The sequence below is a fragment of the Petromyzon marinus genome, chromosome 44, assembly GCF_048934315.1.
Source record: "Petromyzon marinus isolate PM22_M1 ecotype Great Lakes invasive population chromosome 44, UKy_Petmar_22M1.pri1.0, whole genome shotgun sequence".
Classification (NCBI taxonomy): Eukaryota; Metazoa; Chordata; class Hyperoartia; order Petromyzontiformes; family Petromyzontidae; genus Petromyzon; species Petromyzon marinus.
Window position 1 is genome coordinate 4,202,011 of NC_133710.1, and position 18,551 is coordinate 4,220,561.

At 50.7% G+C, this 18,551-nt stretch overlaps 1 long non-coding RNA gene across 1 annotated transcript in view; it reads left to right on the forward strand.

Annotated features, from left to right (window-relative positions):
* The window catches only part of LOC116951908 (uncharacterized), a 93,586-nt gene that overhangs the window by 60,816 nt on the left and 14,219 nt on the right, over positions 1–18,551 (forward strand). Inside the window, exons 2-3 of the long non-coding RNA XR_004404357.2 lie at positions 6,990–7,062; positions 8,863–8,991. This is a non-coding gene — a long non-coding RNA (uncharacterized LOC116951908). The remainder of the gene's footprint in view (positions 1–6,989; positions 7,063–8,862; positions 8,992–18,551) is intronic.

An 18,551-nucleotide genomic window follows, 5' to 3' on the forward strand; every position in this document is an offset into this window, starting at 1 on the left:
ACAGCACGCTGAGCGTGGTTGGCCACGCCTGGCTTCAGCCGGGATTTATCTCTGAGAAAATCGATCAGCTTTTCCTTGTTTTATTACACGTGTGCAATTGTGTGTGTGCGTACGGGCGGGGGCGTGGAGCGGGGGGGGGGAGGGGAGGCTCGTCCGGCTGGGCCGTAGTCCCATTTCCCTCGGCTGTGCCCGTACGTACGCGCATTGAGCTTAAGCCCCCCCCCCCCCCCCCCACCGCGTAATTGCTTCGCAGCCTTCGCATCCGCGCCCGAGTCTCCCCGGGTCGCCCTCCAGGATCAGCGGCATTCTCGGCCGAGGAGGGGTCAGTGAGCAAGCGCGCGCCTGCCCAACCTCCGAGGCCGCTGCGTCGGGCGCAGTCCGCTCGGCGCCCGAAACGACACTCCGAGAGTGTTGCTGCGCACGTCCGCTGGCTGACGGGCCGTGGAGTGGTACCAGTAGCGCAAAGGGGGTCGGCGACCTGCGGCTGTTTTAAGGACCGCTGTGTGCGGCTCTTGAAATTCGCAAAAAATAAAAAAAATTGGACTCTTCTTGTTGTTTTGGTTGTCGACCCATGACCTGTGGAAGTCCGGTTCACCATGGAAGTTCAGTTCACCATGGAAGTCCAGTTCACCATGGAAGTCCAGTTCACCATGGAAGTCCAGTTCACCATGGAAGTCCAGTTCACCATGGAAGCCCAGTTCACCATGGGTACGGGTTGGCAACCTGCGGCTCCGGAGTCGGATATGGCTCATTATGGACTGCTGCTTCGTGACGCTATTTATTAAGGACCGTCTTGTATTCACGTGGAATTGTGGCTCTTGAAATATATATTTTTTATTGAATACAAAAATTTGTACTTCTTGTTGTTTTAGCTGCCGACCTCTGCAGTACCGTGACGAGCGTGGGGGCAGCAGAGGGTGCCTTGCCCCCCCCCCTCACTCCCTCCCCCCCCTGGTGGCCAAAGATACGAGTTGCGGCCTCCTTGACAAACACCGTGAGATATGTTTTCAACAACATTGTAAAATAACAAAAACTTAATTAAAACACGGTCGAGATGCATTTTTACGAAGGAAGTAAAAATTATTTATGTTCCACGTTGTACGTATTTAATGAGAGCGGCAACGCTTTGACGATGGTGCGAGACAAATTAAATATCGGTGACCCCACCTGACCAATTGCCGCACCCCCTGACCTGGGTAACGTGAGTCACGCTGCGACTGAGTGCAACTCTCTGGAAGTTTCCCTGTTTGTGATGCGCGACCGCTATCCGCGGTTTGCCGAGAGGAGTGCTACCCCTCCTTTTTTACCGCGACCGCCAGACAAAGCTCTGATAATAGTAATACTAATTGGTCTACTTTGTTATTTTTACCCGCGTGTAAACGCTTGGGCCCTCTCCGCTGCAAAACCGCAATGGCTGCACGAGAGCGGAGTGGCTGGCGTCAGGGATGTCAATCAATAAACCCAGGTGGCATCGATATTGTCCCAATATCCTCCACTTGGAAGACATAGGTAGCGAGAAGAAATGTGGGCTGATATATTTTTTGGGGGCTAAATTCTACGTTGTTTTTTTATTGTTATGTATATATATCCATACATTAGCTTAAAAACAAATACATGTGCAGTGTACTAATTTAGAGCACTAGTAGGAGGCGTTATCCCTCCTGTGTATTCCGGCTCTCACAGCCATAGGGATAACTCCATACCGGGTCGGGACAGCCAACACGCTTCCAGACCCACAGCATGAAGAGGCGAAGACCACGACGACAGCAACATGACAAGTTTCATTCCCGATGGCAGCAGCCCCAACTGGGAGGCGGAACTCGCCTTTTATTCTCCCCAGCGTGGCCAGTCTCCGCCCTCGGCCACGCCCCCTCCTGGATCCCCCAGAAGGCTGCAGGGCTTGGCCCACAGGTCCAACTGGTAGAACGGGCTGCTAACCACAATCCCATTGTTTACCAATCTCCCAGCGCCAAGCGCTACAGTGACTCATGCAATGTCACTACACACGCAAAATTGGGGGACAGAAAGGTCTCCACGAGCAGAGCGTGGGGTAGACTTGACGAGCTCGAAGGCAACGGGTTCACCGATAGCGGCAGCCTGCGCTCTCCCGCCGTGCCTGGCCGTGAGAGGTCTCCACGCACTGCAGGCTCTGCGTGGGAGAATGTTCGAGCCGGTGAATAGGTGCTCGCTGACAGCAGTTGCCTCCTAACAGTATGTTAAAAAAGTGGGTGGGGGTGGGGGCGACGTGAAGGATCGTTGTCTTTGTCTTTGCTGGTGAGTAGGTTTCAGGGAGCTAAACCCTGGTAGCCTATGTTGGCAAGCCTAGAGGTCGAACAATATAATTCAGCTCCCCCACCCCCCGCTCCTCCCCTATTAAATAGACAGGGACGTAGAAGCCATTTGACTTAATTTTGACTGGATCTAAGATGACATTCTGCTTGTTGCCATGGTGTGGTTAGGACATTGGTCCAAGCAATCCAGAAATCTCCCGGCAGTTGCAACAATGGAGTAAATACCGCAATCTCTCTCCCCCCATACCCCACGCATCCCCGCCACCCATCAGTATATATGGGTTCGACCCCAGTTAATTGATCGACAAGTCGTGTGTGGTGGGGTAAAGTGTGGGTACTTGTACCTCCTTGGATACGTCTTGGCCAGATGTCTGGGTCAACATATCATCGAGAGAGGGCTTCTCCAGACCTTCCTGTCGTGGAGGCAGTGGCGTGAGTCAGCGATTGTAGGGCTGCGCCTTTATACAATTAACGTCAGCCTCTGTCGTCTCAGCCCTGCCACCTGGTTCCTCGGACTCCCCCATTCCTCATGCCCCCCCCCCTCCTCCTCCCTCTCCCCTCATCACCTCTGTACTTGTCATTTGGGTAATTGGCATGGGTAATTGGACGGATGCCAATCTCTCGTTAAGGTTAAATTCTGATGGAAAGCGGCAAAGTGACCCCACCCTTGCCACCGGCGCGACACGGAGAAGGCGGTGCTAATTTCCGTTGGCGTTTTTGGCTTTGGCGGACATTCCACATTCCTATGGTGGAGACCAGTCCTCTCCATAGGACAGCCACTTGCTATTGACTTCCCATTGACCATATTCGTTGTCATCATCAGCCGTGATATATCCACTGCTGGATGACGGCCTCCCTACCCCAGCTGTCGCCATTTCTCACGGATCGCACGATGTGATGATCCTGCACACGAGGAGCTTATTTCATCGTTCCATCTCCCCGGTCCACGTCCCTTCTGCAGCGTTCCCTTGGCTGCTGATCTATTTCTGACCTGCCCCTGCTGGATATCTGCGGGGAAAAGAGCTTTATAACTCATCGGATTCCTCCGGCATAAATAAATATTCCGATTCTGATGCATTGCTTTATTTTGCTCACCGGGCCATCGTCCCTTCTCGCCAGCACGCATCCTGTCCAATCCCGATTTTCTTTCTTACCATCCAAAATGACGTACAATACAATACTCAAGCCGCGTGTGTTCTCCAATCCAAGTGTCCCACTCGTCGTCTCTCGGCGTCATTCCATGCGTGCGCCTCCCCATGCCTCTTTGCGCACTTTTCAACTTGAGCAGGACCACAAAGCTGTCGGCACATCAAGGAGAGGGATTGATGTTTTTTGGTACGTGGCGACTCATCGACGATAATCGATTGTAACGCTCAAGATAATTGATTATTATTATTTACTGTGATGCAAATTGCATGCAAACTTTTTTTTGCTATCGTTACATTTGGGTTAATCGATGGAACCAAATGCTGCGAACAAGAGCGAGCAAACAAACGAGAAACAATGCAAAACAAAGCGACGAAAAACGAGGCGGCAAAAAATGTCATTCGTGAGCCCGTAATCGTGACATTTCATAGCATAGTCCCACGTGGTAAGTTGTTAAATGCGTAGTCTGCAGGCATACTGACAAACAGACCGGTGGTTGTGGCTATCCAGGGGCGCAGGCGGTGCAACTGTACAAGGGCCCATGGGCCAACAGATTCCAGCCACCGGACCATAGAGAAGGTGGGGGGGGGGGGGGCGGTCAGAGAGGAGTTGGGGGCAAGGGTGAATTTCATTCCTTGCACCAGGACCCATGCCAATCACGCTACGCCACTGAGTTTCTTGTGTAAGTCTGTGTAAGTCTATGGGTCTATTGTGTAAGTCTATGGGTGTCTGTGTCCATCTGTGTAAGTGTGTGGTTCTCTTGTGTAAGTCTGCGTGAGTCTGTGGTTCTCTGTGGAAGTCTGTGGAAGTCTATTGGTCTCTGTGGAAGTCTGTGGAAGTTTTTGGGTCTCTCTCCTTCGACCAGGACCCATGCCAAACACACAACCCTAATGAAGTCAGCGTGTTTTCTCTCTCCCCGTGGTCGCGTGGGTTGTACTCCGGGCTCCTTCGATTTTTTTCCCCCCTCCAGATTGCGAAACGTGAGTTCGGATTATGTGGTCGCTTTTAAACATTTCCACGTGTCATGATGACATAAGCCACTGCGATGAGCTGTCATCATGTGTGGCCAGGGCGAGTCTGAAACAAAAAAAAGATCTCATAGATCCGTCGTCTTTTACCTGGCAAATAAAATAGTTCAGTTCAATGGAACGTACGTTGAAGAAATAGGCGACAGGCAGCCGGAGGCGGCGAAGCGAGTGGACCTTCGCGACAGACGAATGGACACCAAAAAGAGGCCGCGGTGGACAATCGACCGTAACAAATTCCGGCGGCGGGGCCGCCCGCTTCGGGTTCGACGGGCGTGTGACACGTGGTGGAGAGCGCCCGCCCGAACCTTCCGGACGGCGACTTTAGAGACAATTAAAATTAACTTGTCAGAGTCCCCGCGGCGTCTCAGCGGCTGCGGGCCGCCGTTTACTCGGGGCTACGGGGGCCCTCTCTCCGCAGTTATTGATGTCCTTGCGCGCCGTTTTATGGGGCGCTTCGGAGAGCGCGTGAGTGCGCAGGACATCGCGTCGCTGAAACATCGCGCTGTCTGCGAAGGCTCCGGAGGGTGGGCTGCGCTGGACAAAGTGGAGAAAAAATGTACACACACCTTAGCCACGAAATGCATAAATATGAGAGCAATTTAAAAAAAAAACAGGATTGAAAAATTTCCATAACTCCCGCTGACAGAAATAGGCATGAAAAATTTTAAAGTGCAGTACTTTGGACAGGGGCTGTTGGGGGAGAGTAGGTGGGGGAGCGGGGCGGGGTGGAGTGGGGGCGTCCGGTTCGAGTTGGTTTTATGGAAAAAATGGCACAGCCCCATTTTTATTCTTTAACCTCTTCACCCGCACCTCTATTTCATTTTTCTGCAAAACTCCGATTACACGTGCAGCGATTTGGCACCACCGTTCCAGCGCAACAACAAATAAAAAAAAACACAATTTGGGAGTCGGAGCGCACCGGACGACGGGGAGGGTCGTCCCGGCGAGGACCCTCGCCATCCGCAATCCCCACGCCGTAGGAAATACAAATGTAGGCGTCTGCCCCCCCCCCAGTCCCTCCGTGTCCACCACCCCCTCCTGCCCATGGATGAACGGGTTAAGTGGGTTTGTTTCCGGCTCGATGCTCGCGCCAGTCCGGCCTGGCTCCTCGGCGTTATCGCTCCTGAGCAACGTGGACGGTGCGAGCGGGATATTTTTTTTTTACTTTGTCGTCAGCGGTGTCATTTTTTTCTCCTCTCTCGCCGGGCCGTCGTGGGTCATGGGCCGCGGTGGCGGTGGTGGCGGCGGTGGCGGCGGTGGCGGCGGTTGTAACACAGCGAGAGTCCCCTGGTTACTCTCGTCAATTCAGCAAACGCTGCAAAAAAAGTTGGCTCGGGTTTTCTTGTTTATGGACCCGCTAAAAAAAAAGCTTTCCGTTGTGATCGCTGGAATGTAATCTTTTTACATATATATAAAAAAACTAGTGGCGAGATGATGGCCGGGGGAAACGGAGACAGTTGGACAGATAGACAGACCAATAGAAAGACATACAAACAGACAGCGAAACAGAGACAGGCGGACGGGCGGATGGACAGACAGAGGGACAGTCAGAGAGAGAGTCGGACTGCGAAGAAGACATCTGTGCGGTGGAGGCTGCGTGGTTCAGAGGTCAGAGCGCTGGGATCCTGGGTTCAACTCCAGATTGCGGCCGCCTGTGATGCAATCGCGTTCTCAAGTGCAGTGAGTTGTTTGCATCAGCCCGGTGAGAAGTGACTGCTCAGAAAAAAAAAGGATTACTTTTAATTAGATTCGGCACATCACGTTTCCTAAATTTTAGCCCTGAGAATAAAAAAAACGTTTGACTCTCATGCAACGAATGGTTCTCTAAGTTGCAGGGCAGGTGAGGAGGTGCCGCACTACGCTATGCGGTGCATAGGTCACTTGAAGGGATCTCAGAAGTAGTGTTGTGATATCCGTTGGTTTTTCGCTGCTGTCCTGCGAGATTTCCGGTAACGATTCCTCATATTGGGACGCAACGCCGATAGCGCGATCGGTAATACAGTTGTTTCTTGCTGTGGTTGTCCCACCTGATGACGATTTCTTGTGTTGTGATCGAAAAGTCGTGATTTGTTTTATTTTATTTTATTTCTAACTACGTGACTTTACCGAAATAACCAAAGAGTATGAACGTTTCTTCATAAAAAAAGTGTTTTTATATATAATAGTAATAAAACATGAAATTCTAAATAACAACACAATGTACATCATGCACCACGTCACACGCGACCCCGTCTATGCGCACAGCTGTTTCGCTCCGCACGTACGAGTGGTTTCGTTCGGAAACATTCGTGGATGCTGCCAACGACAACCACTACCACGGGGTTGCGGATTTATATTTTTTGAGCCGAAGGACCCTTTTTTGGCCAGGACAGGAAATCCTCCGGCAGACGATGGAGAGACAGCCCGCCGTTTGTTTTTTCTCGTTGTTACGGAGACGGGATTCGAGGAGTGAGATATATATATATGGGAGCTAAGGGGCAGAGGGGGGGGGGGGGTGTTGTAACTCACCAAATGTTTCTTTCAGGTTTTTGTGCGTGATTCGTGCACGTGTTCTGCACGTCGTCGCCCCCGAAACATTGCATTGTAAAAAGTCAATGGTAAGTGGCCCATGCTGAAACAAATGTGTAAATTTACGTTCTTCACATCTCCGCAGCATTTCGCTTGCGTTTTTAAAATATAAACATCCGATTTAAAGCTTTCGTGACTGCAGGGATTCATATTCTTGGTTCTTTCGGTAAAGTCACGTAGAAGGGAAATAATAAAATAATAAAAATAAAACTATTAAATTCTCACGACGTTTCGATTGCAACACAAGCAATCATCATCATTGCTGTGGTTTTCACACCTGATGATGATTGCTTGTGTTGCGATCGAAACGTCGTGAAAATGTTAATGTTTTATTTTATTATTTAATTATTTCCCTTCTACGTGACTTTACCGAAAGAACCAAGAATGTATAAACATCCGTTTGCTCAAACCGAAACACACCTCTCTTTATTTCCTCTAACTTACATTGGCATTTATTTGCCAAATGATCACCTCTAAGCTTTGGTAATTATCCACCCCAAATTCACCGCAGTATCTTCAGTCAAATTACAGAGCTGCTGTAATTCCCGTTGTTTATGTTGTTTGTGTTACCACACCTAAGAACATCGCGCAAGCCTCGTTAAGTGGACGTGGGATTGCTGCGGCTGCTGCTGTATGTTTCTAAGCGCCACGGTTGGACATTTTTAGATTTAATTACACTTCGTCGACTGAGCTCTCTACGGGCGGAGTACGACTCTCCTGGACAATGACATGATTAGGGGCACTTAGGCGATGCTGCGTTTGCCATTAGCGGCAGACTTTCGTACCTCCGCCGCCGCTGTAAATACCAATCTCTGCTACGGAGCGAGCGGCTTGCACTTGAGACGCCGTTCTCCACGTGGCCCAGCGAGGAGAGCGCAGCCGGGAAGGCCGTGAGTTACAATGCTGGTTTGGGGGTGTGGTGGTGGTGTTGACGCTGCCAATCATACCGATAGGGGGTGGAGGGAGGGGGTCGATAAAACTAGTACCGCATAGGAACGTGGTATCTCCACGACCACTTGGCGCTGCTAAGCACGAGATGAGCACCAATGCGTCGATGCTTGTTTAAACACGGGGGTCACTGTTTGGACTCTTTGGTGGCTCGAGCCGCCCACTCTGCCTCCGAGAAAAAAATATTTTGACCGCCCTCCTCCCTCTTCCTTTGATTTATAAAATCCAATGAGATGATAGAACAGACATCGACAAGAGGTGCAGCGAGATAGAGGGAGAGATACAGACGAGATAGGGGTGGGAGAGATGAACATAGGTTTTTTTTTTAGATTTGAAGTTGAGCTGCTATTTAGTTCAACACAATATATTTTATTGTCATGGATTCAGGGTGGGGAAGGGGGAGGGGTTCCTTAGCTAATTGGGGCCCTAAGCATTTGCTTAGTTCGCTTACACGCCTAGCGCCGGCACAGGACGCGTCTCTGATTTGACAGAGGAAGCTCTGGTCATGAGCCCCCCCCACCACCGCCCACCTCGCTTTCCCTGCTTCGAAGGTGACAATCGCTTCCGACTAATGCAGCGCCGGGTCGCGTGCGCGCGACTCGCGGGGTGACCGCAGGGCACCTGCGACGGGCGATCGGGCGTGGCGTCAGTCGCGCGTGTTGTTAAATGTCACCAACGTGACCACCAAGCGCCGGGTTCTCCCTCCACCCACCCACCCCTGTGCTCCCCCACCTCTTCATTTACCCCTCTACTCCCCCCGGGGGGGGGGGGGGGGGAAATGGCACGGGAGCTCTGTGGCAATAACGAACAAAAAAACGACGACAAACAGCGGTGACCTCCTCTGGCCGTAAACCCTCATTTTGCTTTGCCTGTTCTGACAGCTTCGTCTCAGTCGCTACTATCGGTGTCACCAGACGGTGGATCCATGATGATCTCTCGCGAAACGGGCTCGAGGACCGACCCTCGGAAGCGGATATCGTAGAGCTACCGCCGGTGGCTTCGATGGAAAGGTGTGTGCGTGTTCTTGATTAGGCCGTTGATTGTTTCAATGTTTTCCGGCTGTCCTGAAGAAAATGTTGTTTACATCTTGTACAGTTTTACTCGCCTAATCAAGTCACTTCCCTTTAAAAAAAATACATATTTCCTGTTTGTTTAACATTTGAAAGTGCAGTTCACTCTCTTTCGCTTATTATCCACGTTCAGATGTATATTAAATTAGTGTTTAAAAGTATGTTTAAATATCCTGTGTACTTGATGTAGCCCAGGTCAGGCCCTGCAAAAGAGGGAATTCTGTTTCAAGGTTTCTCAGTGGCTTTATTTGATCTCCTACCCGCCCTGCCACAAAGAGTAACTATCAAACATATTTACATTTTCGGAGCTGAACTTTAGCAAAATGAATCATGAACTATTTAATGCGATGCTTTAAACACAGGTGGCTGAACACTGGACTCCAACCCAGAATCTCAGTGCTTTCATCCCTGAGCCACATTCCCTGAAGAAATTCCAGCCTCAGTGACATACAAAAAACGGAGACAAAGATCCCCCGTGTAGCCTTCAACAGACTGTTCGAGGCAAGTGCTGTTCGCGAGGAGCACCTATGATGGCCGGAACGGCACACGAAGGGGTGGGTGGCCAACACCACGCCCGGCCGCCTTTGTCTCCCCAGTACTCATGCTTCGGTTACATATTTAAGGTTGAGTAGACCTAGGGGAAGCCCACCAGGACCAATTCTAACATCCGCTACTGTTACGGGTCGTGAGAGGAAATCGAACTGGGGTCACAGGGTTCGCTGACGCAGCGCACTAATCGCTGCACCACCGCTCCACTCAGCGACGTACAAAGACAAAGATACCCCGTATAGCCTATAATGGACTGTTGGGGCAAGTTCTGTTTGCAAGCGAATATGAGGGCCGGACACGGCACTTGAGGGGGCGGGTTACCAGCACCGCGCCTGACCGCCTTTATCTCCTTCGCAGCGATCCTTACACACTGCACCAGGTACGCACATGAGTCTGGCGTACACGCACACACGCGCGCGCGCACGCCACGGTTATCCCATGGCTGCCCGGCAACCAAGAAATTCCTTTTTTTCTGCGGAACCTTAATGATTCCGTGAATAGTTCATTTTAACTGAAAAAATATCTCTTTCCTCCACGGGAACGGGTGGCCGGTCAATCTGCGGCCACGACTTATCGTACGCCTCTGCCGCGCGGTCCCGGGATGCTGTGGTCCACGTGAACAGATGCGCGAGGTAAAGACGCAGCCACTGAAACTGCGCGTTCACCACGACTGCTGGTGGAAGTTCCGGAGAGCCCCACCGAGAGGGTGCCCGTTGCCCCCTCTTTCCACGGCGATCAGACGTCTTGACAGCGGTGGAAATACCCACACTTTACCCCACCGAACGCGACCTGCCGATCGAGTGTTGAGTACCGTGCATTCTGCGGGGCGAACAGAGGCACCGTTGCTTCAACTGCCGCGCCCGGATGATTGAATCTAACACGGGGGACCTCTGTGTTGCAAGTCCAGCGTGCTGACCATTACACCGCAGCACCATCTTTCAATGGAAATCAACTTGAACAACAACAACAACAATAATAATTATTATTACTATTATTCTTGATCAAAACAAATAATTTACATCCGTTTGTCTATCCACTGCTGAACGAAGGCCTGCGCTCATCGTGGCCGGCCTCTCTCGCAGTCTTTATGACGCAGTGACACACGGGATCGCCTGCGCCCCGAGCTCATTGCGTCGCTCCGTCTCCGCGTCGGATCCACGACCTCGAGGACCCAAGTCCGCCCCTCTTGGTGGCCGCTCGGCTGTCAGACTCGGCCAGCCCGGCTCTGCCGTCCGTCCCTTGCGGCCGTGACGACGCCTCCTCCTGCCCGAGCCCACTCGATTAATAATAATCAATGCGATGATGTCTCTGGGAGTGCCAATTTGTTTGTATGGGCGATAAAAAGAGAATTATGTCGTTTTAAAATGAAGAGGCTATCAGTACGGGTGTAATGGTGCATCGATTCATTGATTATTATCAGGTTAAAAAAAAAATGTGAGCTCACCATACGTGCTTCAATTTGCTTGTTTAAGAATCAATGTGCTTTTATTGTTGTTTACATTGTGCGTAAAGGGGTTGTGGCGATCCCCCTCCAGACACTGGAGGCCGCTACATTCACCAAATTGTAAACATATATACTGTAGTATTATACGTTGGATCTTGGCGAGTCAACGAATCGTACGTTTGGAAGGGAAATTGTCGCAACCCTCGCAAATTATACACTTAAGAGAAGAACAGAAAATCGACACTCAATGTGGTAGCAAGAAGATTTGTCTGGCTCACTCATCATCGTCATCAGCATCAGCCATGGTCAATCCGCTGCTGGATGAAGGCCCGTGGCTCGCCATGTGGCTGCACCTGAAACTAAATACGAACGGAGGAACGAGAAGAAATAAATGGATACATTCTCATCGCGGTTTTATTTTATGTTGCCTATTTATTTTTTTGTACAAATTGTGCGCATTATACGCCGGAAATTACAATACAATATACATTATCTCCCTCTCGCTCCGTCTTTTGTCCCTCCATTCACAATCAATTCTCTAGCCGGGGGAATAAATGGAATTGGGTTTCCAATTAATTTTATCTTCACAAGCTGGGGATATCTTGTTTTTTTTTTAATAATGTAAAGTGTATTGAGCTGTGCGCTGGCGATGCTGTGAGCTCGAATGCGCCCAATGCTGCAGTTTGCTGTTGACAGATGTCTGCTGTTGCTGCTGTTGCTGCTGCCATTCCCCTCCGCTTAATCCTTCGGTCCAGATTTAGTCTCGCTTGCTACAATCGCCGCGATGCATACGTAAACAAGAGGAGCATGCATATGCAGTTTATTCATACATTTTATATATTTACTTATATCGCAAACACCCCACCACTTTTGTTACGAAGCCAACAACGTAGACTTTGCACTTTGCTAAGTGCATAAATAAATAAAGAGACCCCACCGCCTAATCTCTGCCAGACTGGACTAAGTTTCACCAACTTCGTCCTGGGAACGTCACACACGCGGCGCGTTGTGCAGTATTTAAAGAGCTCCAAATTCCCTGGGCCCTTTGTCCTCCACTGTGGCAGCCACCTCTGCGCCTGACTTTTGTCGAAATAGTCCGTAGAACGACTATAAATAATGCCTCCTTCTTCCCCCATATTTGCCTCTGCACGTAACATCATATGAGTACAAATGTTGACAACTACGCCACGGTCACAAGGCCCTCGAGGAGTGTTTATCTCATTAGTACCATGACGAAAAAAAACTCCGGACTGGTTTTGACATTGCAGTGTCTCATCGGCAAAAACAGACTTGTTTGAACCAATGCTGGTGAACTTGCCGGGACACTTCGTGTAACATTTGAGTTATAGTTAGGCGCAAAACTACCGTATAACACGACACAACTAATTAAGTGTAATTTTATTGAATGTTAATGACAAAATAAATCACGCAAACAAGTTTTTTTTTCTTCCACGTGGAAAGACAAACGTGAGAAGGAGACATTATTTATTCATTTTGAAGAAGAAAAAAAAACAGACGGGGCATGTACAGTGAGGGTGTGGTGACACTCTCTCTGGCCGCATCTCACAGCAGCACGCCCCGGCAGTCAGAGTTCACGCATCCGGCCAATAACCAGACCCAAAATCCTACTTAGCTGCAGAGGTCCGATGAGATCTGGGAAGCGACGTGTCTTGTCGCTCACACTCTTCTCGGCGCCTGCGCTCCGGAGCAACATCGCTCCGTTATGTTTGAGTCTCAGCCAAGAAGTTTCTCGCGTGAACCATCCTCCTTGCTCCCCCCCCGCTCCCCGTTTCACAACTCCGTACGGTGCCCTGCACGGATGCAGTAACCCCCACGCACACAGCCACCACCACCACCCACCCACCATCACCGCCGCTCCCACTCTCCCACAACTTTCACACCGACAACGGCCGCGACACCTTACATGAAGAAGAAGAAGATGTCAAGTGCCGCAAATGAACCGTGGGCAGGGGATTGAGTTAATAGACCTCAAATTGATTGCGTCCGTCACCCTGCATTGTGTGGGAGCGGTTCGCGTTCCCGCGCGCTCCGCCCGACGGCCTGCCAAGTCAAATGTTTCCCTTGGCCTTCCCCGCGACAGCCAGCAGGATGGAGTGTGAGTGTGTGAGAGAGAGAGGAGAGAGATGAGAGAGCTGTCGTGTCGCAGTCCGAACTAACTTCTCGGGGCAACGTCCAGCTGCTTGCGGTTGGTATTGGCTGGGCCCTGCACCGACGGGCTGAGTGGCCGATTTGCTGCGATGGAGCGGTCGTCTCGAGCCGTTGATGAGAGAGGGAAATATTTTTGTTGTTATTAAAATCACGATCAGGTGTTCCATGACAGCACGCCGATGGCATCACCTCGCTTCTTTTAAATAGAACAGTAAATGCAATGACCGTGAGAGTACTAGTGATGTATGTACGTACTATATGTTGAACTTCTTTCGCAAATTAGGTAGCCAACCGTGCTAATCGGAGGTGCGGGGGAAGAACAACACTCTACGGGTCCCTGTGTGAGTCTATGGGTCTCTGTGTGAGTCTATGGGTCTCTGTGTGAGTCTACGGGTCTCTGTGTGAGTCTATGGGTCTCTGTGTGAGTCTACGGGTCCCTGTGTGAGTCTATGGGTCTCTGTGTGAGTCTATGGGTCTCTGTGTGAGTCTACGGGTCTCTGTGTGAGTCTATGGGTCTCTGTGTGAGTCTACGGGTCTCTGTGTGAGTCTACGGGTCTCTGTGTGAGTCTATGGGTCTCTGTGTGAGTCTATGGGTCTCTGTGTGAGTCTACGGGTCTCTGTGTGAGTCTATGTGTGTACGTATGTTGCATTTTTTCGCACCGTATGTAACCAACCGTGCTCCTCCGAGTACGCTCCCATGTTCCCCTTGAATTTATCAAGATGAGCATAAAGGATATGGACTTGGAGGGACATCCTACAGCCCATTGTGCTGTAGTTCTTCACCAGAGTCTCAACCAGCTCCACACAGTTTTAGACCTTGTGATTGCCCAGGAAGCCACGAACCACTGCGACAAAGCTGTTCCAAGCCGCTTTCTCCTTACTAGTGAGCTTCTTGGGGAATTCATTGCACTCCAGGATATTCTTTATCTGTGGTCTGACGAAGACACCGGCTTTGACCTTTGCCTCAGACAGCTTAGGGAAGAAGTCTTGAAGGTACTTGAAGGCTGCCGACTCCTTATCTACAGCTCTGACAAATTGCTTCATAAGGCCCAATTTGATGTGCAGTGGTGGCATCAGCACCTTGCGGGGGTCCACCAGTGGCTCCCACTTGACGTTGTTCCTCCCCACAGAGAACTCGGTCCGCTGTGGCCAGTCCCGCCTGTGGTAGTGCGCCTTGGTGTCCCTGATGTCCCTGCTGTCCCAAAGGCAAAGATAGCAGGGAAACTTGCTAAAACCGCCTTGGAGACCCATCAGGAATTCCACTATTTTGAAGTCCTCCCAGCCGTACTCCTCATACTTCAAGGCGTCCAGCAAGGTCTTGATGCTGTTGTAATCCTCTTTGAGGTGCACCGAGTGAGCCACGGGAAGAGACGGGTACTTGTTACCATTATGGAGCAGCACGGCTTTAAGGCTCCTGGATGAGCTGTCAATGAAGAGGCGCCACTCATTCTGGTTAGAGGCGATTCCGATTGCCTCCAACAGACTGGTCACATTGTGGCAGAAGCAGAGCCTCATCTTGGCGGGTGAATAAGCTGCAAAAAAGTTAGTGACGCTTCCTCTGATCTGCGACTTGCACACTTTCATCCAACAAGTTCCACTGCTTGAGCCAAGACGTCAAACGCTCGGCACTGGACTTGGTGAGATCAAGATCTCTGATCAAGTCGTTGAGGTCTTTTTGGTTGGGGTAGTGTTATTGGAGTGTTATTTGTAGTATGTCAAACACAGCTCCCCCCCCCCCCGCCGCAATTAAACCGAAAAGGCCCCGCCCCCCGCCTCCCCCAGGCAATTCCGTCTTCGCGAGGCTTCATGCGGCGTTTGCTTACGACCGAAAACACTTTAAAAATATATATATACAAATGTCGGTCTTAACATGTTTGAAAAAACAAAGTTTTGCCTCCGATAAAACCCCGAGTGGTATTTCCTTCGAGCTCTCGTACCGTGTTTCATATACTGTACATATACAGTACATATATTGATATTACCATCGCAAAATCCTGTGGCCGTCTTGTGCCTGGGAAATGCCTTGTGCCGTGGCAAACTATGTCGTGTTTCGAGCGAAGAAAGTGGTCACCACATCGTGCGCCCTCAGATGCGCCTCTGCGGCCGTCTGGAACGCTCTTCCGATATGAGGAAGCCATTGGAGCTTGTGTACTTTTGCATTAAGCAGATTGACGAACTAATTTCTTTAGAACTGCTTGTTATGTTTCGTTTCCTGTCCTTCCCTCGCACCTCCGACTAGCACGGTCGGCTACGTACGGTGGTGCGAAAGAAGTTCAACATACATGCACATGCATAGACTCACACAGAGACCCATAGACTCACACAGAGACCCATAGACTCACACAGAGACCCAAAGACTCACACAGAGACCCATAGACTCACACAGAGACCCAAAGACTCACACAAAGACCCATAGACTCACACAGAGACCCATAGACTCACACAGAGACCCATAGACTCACACAGAGACCCAAAGACTCACACAAAGACCCATAGACTCACACAGAGACCCATAGACTCACACAGAGACCCATAGACTCACACAGAGACCCATAGACTCACACAGAGACCCATAGACTCACACATAGACCCATAGACTCACACAGAGACACATAGACTCACACAGAGACACATAGACTCACGCAGAGACCCAAATATTCACACAGTGACCCATAGACTCACACAGAGACCCATAGACTCACACAGACACCCATAGACTCACACAGACACCCATAGACTCACACAGCCACCCAAAGACTCACACAGAGACCCATAGACTCACACAGAGACCCAAAGACTCACACAGAGACCCAAAGACTCACACAGAGACCCATAGACTCACACAGAGACCCATAGACTCACACAGAGACCCAAAGACTCACACAGAGACCCATAGACTCACACAGAGACCCAAAGACTCACACAAAGACCCATAGACTCACACAGAGACCCATAGACTCACACAGAGACCCATAGACTCACACAGAGACCCATAGACTCACACAGAGACCCATAGACTCACACATAGACCCATAGACTCACACAGAGACACAGAGACTCACACAGAGACACATAGACTCACGCAGAGACCCAAATATTCACACAGTGACCCATAGACTCACACAGAGACCCACAGACTCACACAGAGACCCACAGACTCACACAGAGACCCATAGACTCACACAGAGACCCAAAGACCCACACAGAGACCCATAGACTCACACAGAGACCCATAGACTCACACAGAAACCCAAAGACTCACACAGAGACCCAAAGACTCAGACAGAAACCCAAAGACTCACACAGAGACCCAAAGACTTACACAGAGACCCATAGACTCACACAGAGACCCATAGACTCACACAGAGACCCAAAGACTCACACAGAGACCCATAGACTCACACAGAGACACAAAGACTCACGCAGAGACCCATAGACTCACACAGAGACCCATAGACTCACACAGAGACCCAAAGACTCACACAAAGACCCATAGACTCACACAGAGACCCGTAGACTCACACAGAGACCCAAAGACTCACACAGAGACCCATAGACTCACACAGAGACCCAAAGACTCACACAGAGACCCAAAGACTCACACAGAGAGCCATAGACTCACACAGAGACCCATAGACTCACACAGAGACCCAAAGACTCACACAAAGACCCATAGAGTCACACAGAGACCCATGGACTCACACAGAGACCCATAGACTCACACAGAGACCCATAGACTCACACAGAGACCCATAGACTCACACAGAGACCCACAGACTCACACAGAGACCCATAGACTCACACAGAGACCCATAGACTCACACAGAGACCCACAGACTCACACAGAGACCCATAGACTCACACAGAGACCCATAGACTCACACAGAGACCCATAGACTCACACAGAGACCCATAGACTCACACATAGACCCATAGACTCACACAGAGACCCATAGACTCACACAGAGACACATAGACTCACGCAGAGACCCAAATATTCACACAGAGACCCATAGACTCACACAGAGACCCATAGACTCACACAGACACCCATAGACTCACACAGACACCCATAGACTCACACAGACACCCAAAGACTCACACAGAGACCCATAGACTCACACAGAGACCCAAAGACTCACACAGAGACCCAAAGACTCACACAGAGACCCAAAGACTCACACAGAGACCCATAGACTCACACAGAGACCCATAGACTCACACAGAGACCCACAGACTCACACAGAGACCCACAGACTCACACAGAGACCCATAGACTCACACAGAGACTCATATACTCACACAGAGACCCGTAGACTCACACAGAGACCCAAAGACTCACACAGAGACCCATACTTTGTTGTCCTTCCCCCGCACCCCTGATTAACACGGTTGGCTACGTGCGGTGCGAAAGAAGTTCAACATGCACACGTGAATATCAAGGATATTCGTATGCTGCTCACTGACCGCCCCGCCCCTACTCCCGCCGTGTCTCCACGCGGAGAGGGCACCTCGAGCGTGGCGCTTTCACGCCGTCGGCGCTCTGCAATTTCACTGTCCGCGTCTTCCCCCCGCTGCGTCTGTGCCGCCTCTGCGCGACGCGAGGATGCCGGGGCTGTCATTTTTTTTACAACGAAAAAAATCCGCGCGGCTTAAACCACAGGCACGGACACACGTGCGGAGAGCAGAGGTCAGAGACGTACCCACGCCGCGCCCATCCTTGACCTGTGTTAATGTGACACGGTGGGACCCCCCCCCTCCCGCCCGCTCCCTCCTCTCTCCCCCACCCTTGCTTGTGAGTGAGACCATCAGCAGCCATGGTCAATCCACTGCTGGATGGAGTCATCGCCGAGCCACCGCCACACCATCTCACACGATTCTGAAATAATGTAAATCAACCCAGCAAACTGTCTGTGGTCTTGGCCCATTCCATTGTTTGCCTGTCTGTCTGCCTGCTCGTCCGTCTGTCTCAAAGGGTCTCTCCATCTGTATGCGGGTCTATCTGCCTCTCTCGTGGTCTTTCCGTCTATTTGCCTGAGTGTCTGTCTCTCTCGTGATCTCCCTGTCTGTCTATCTTGCCAGATCTGTCTGTCTCTCCTGATCTCCCTGTCTGTCTATCTTGCCCGGTCTGTCTCTCTAGTGGTCTCCCCGTCTGTATATCTTGCCTGGTCTGTCTCTCTCGTGATCTCACTGTCTGTCTATCTTGGTCTGTCTCTCTAGTGGTCTCCCTGTCTGTCTATCTTGCCTGGTCTCTCTCTCTCTCGTGATCTCCCTGTCTGTCTATCTTGCCTGGTCTGTCTGTCTCTCGTGATCTCCCTGTCTGTCTATCTTGCCTGGT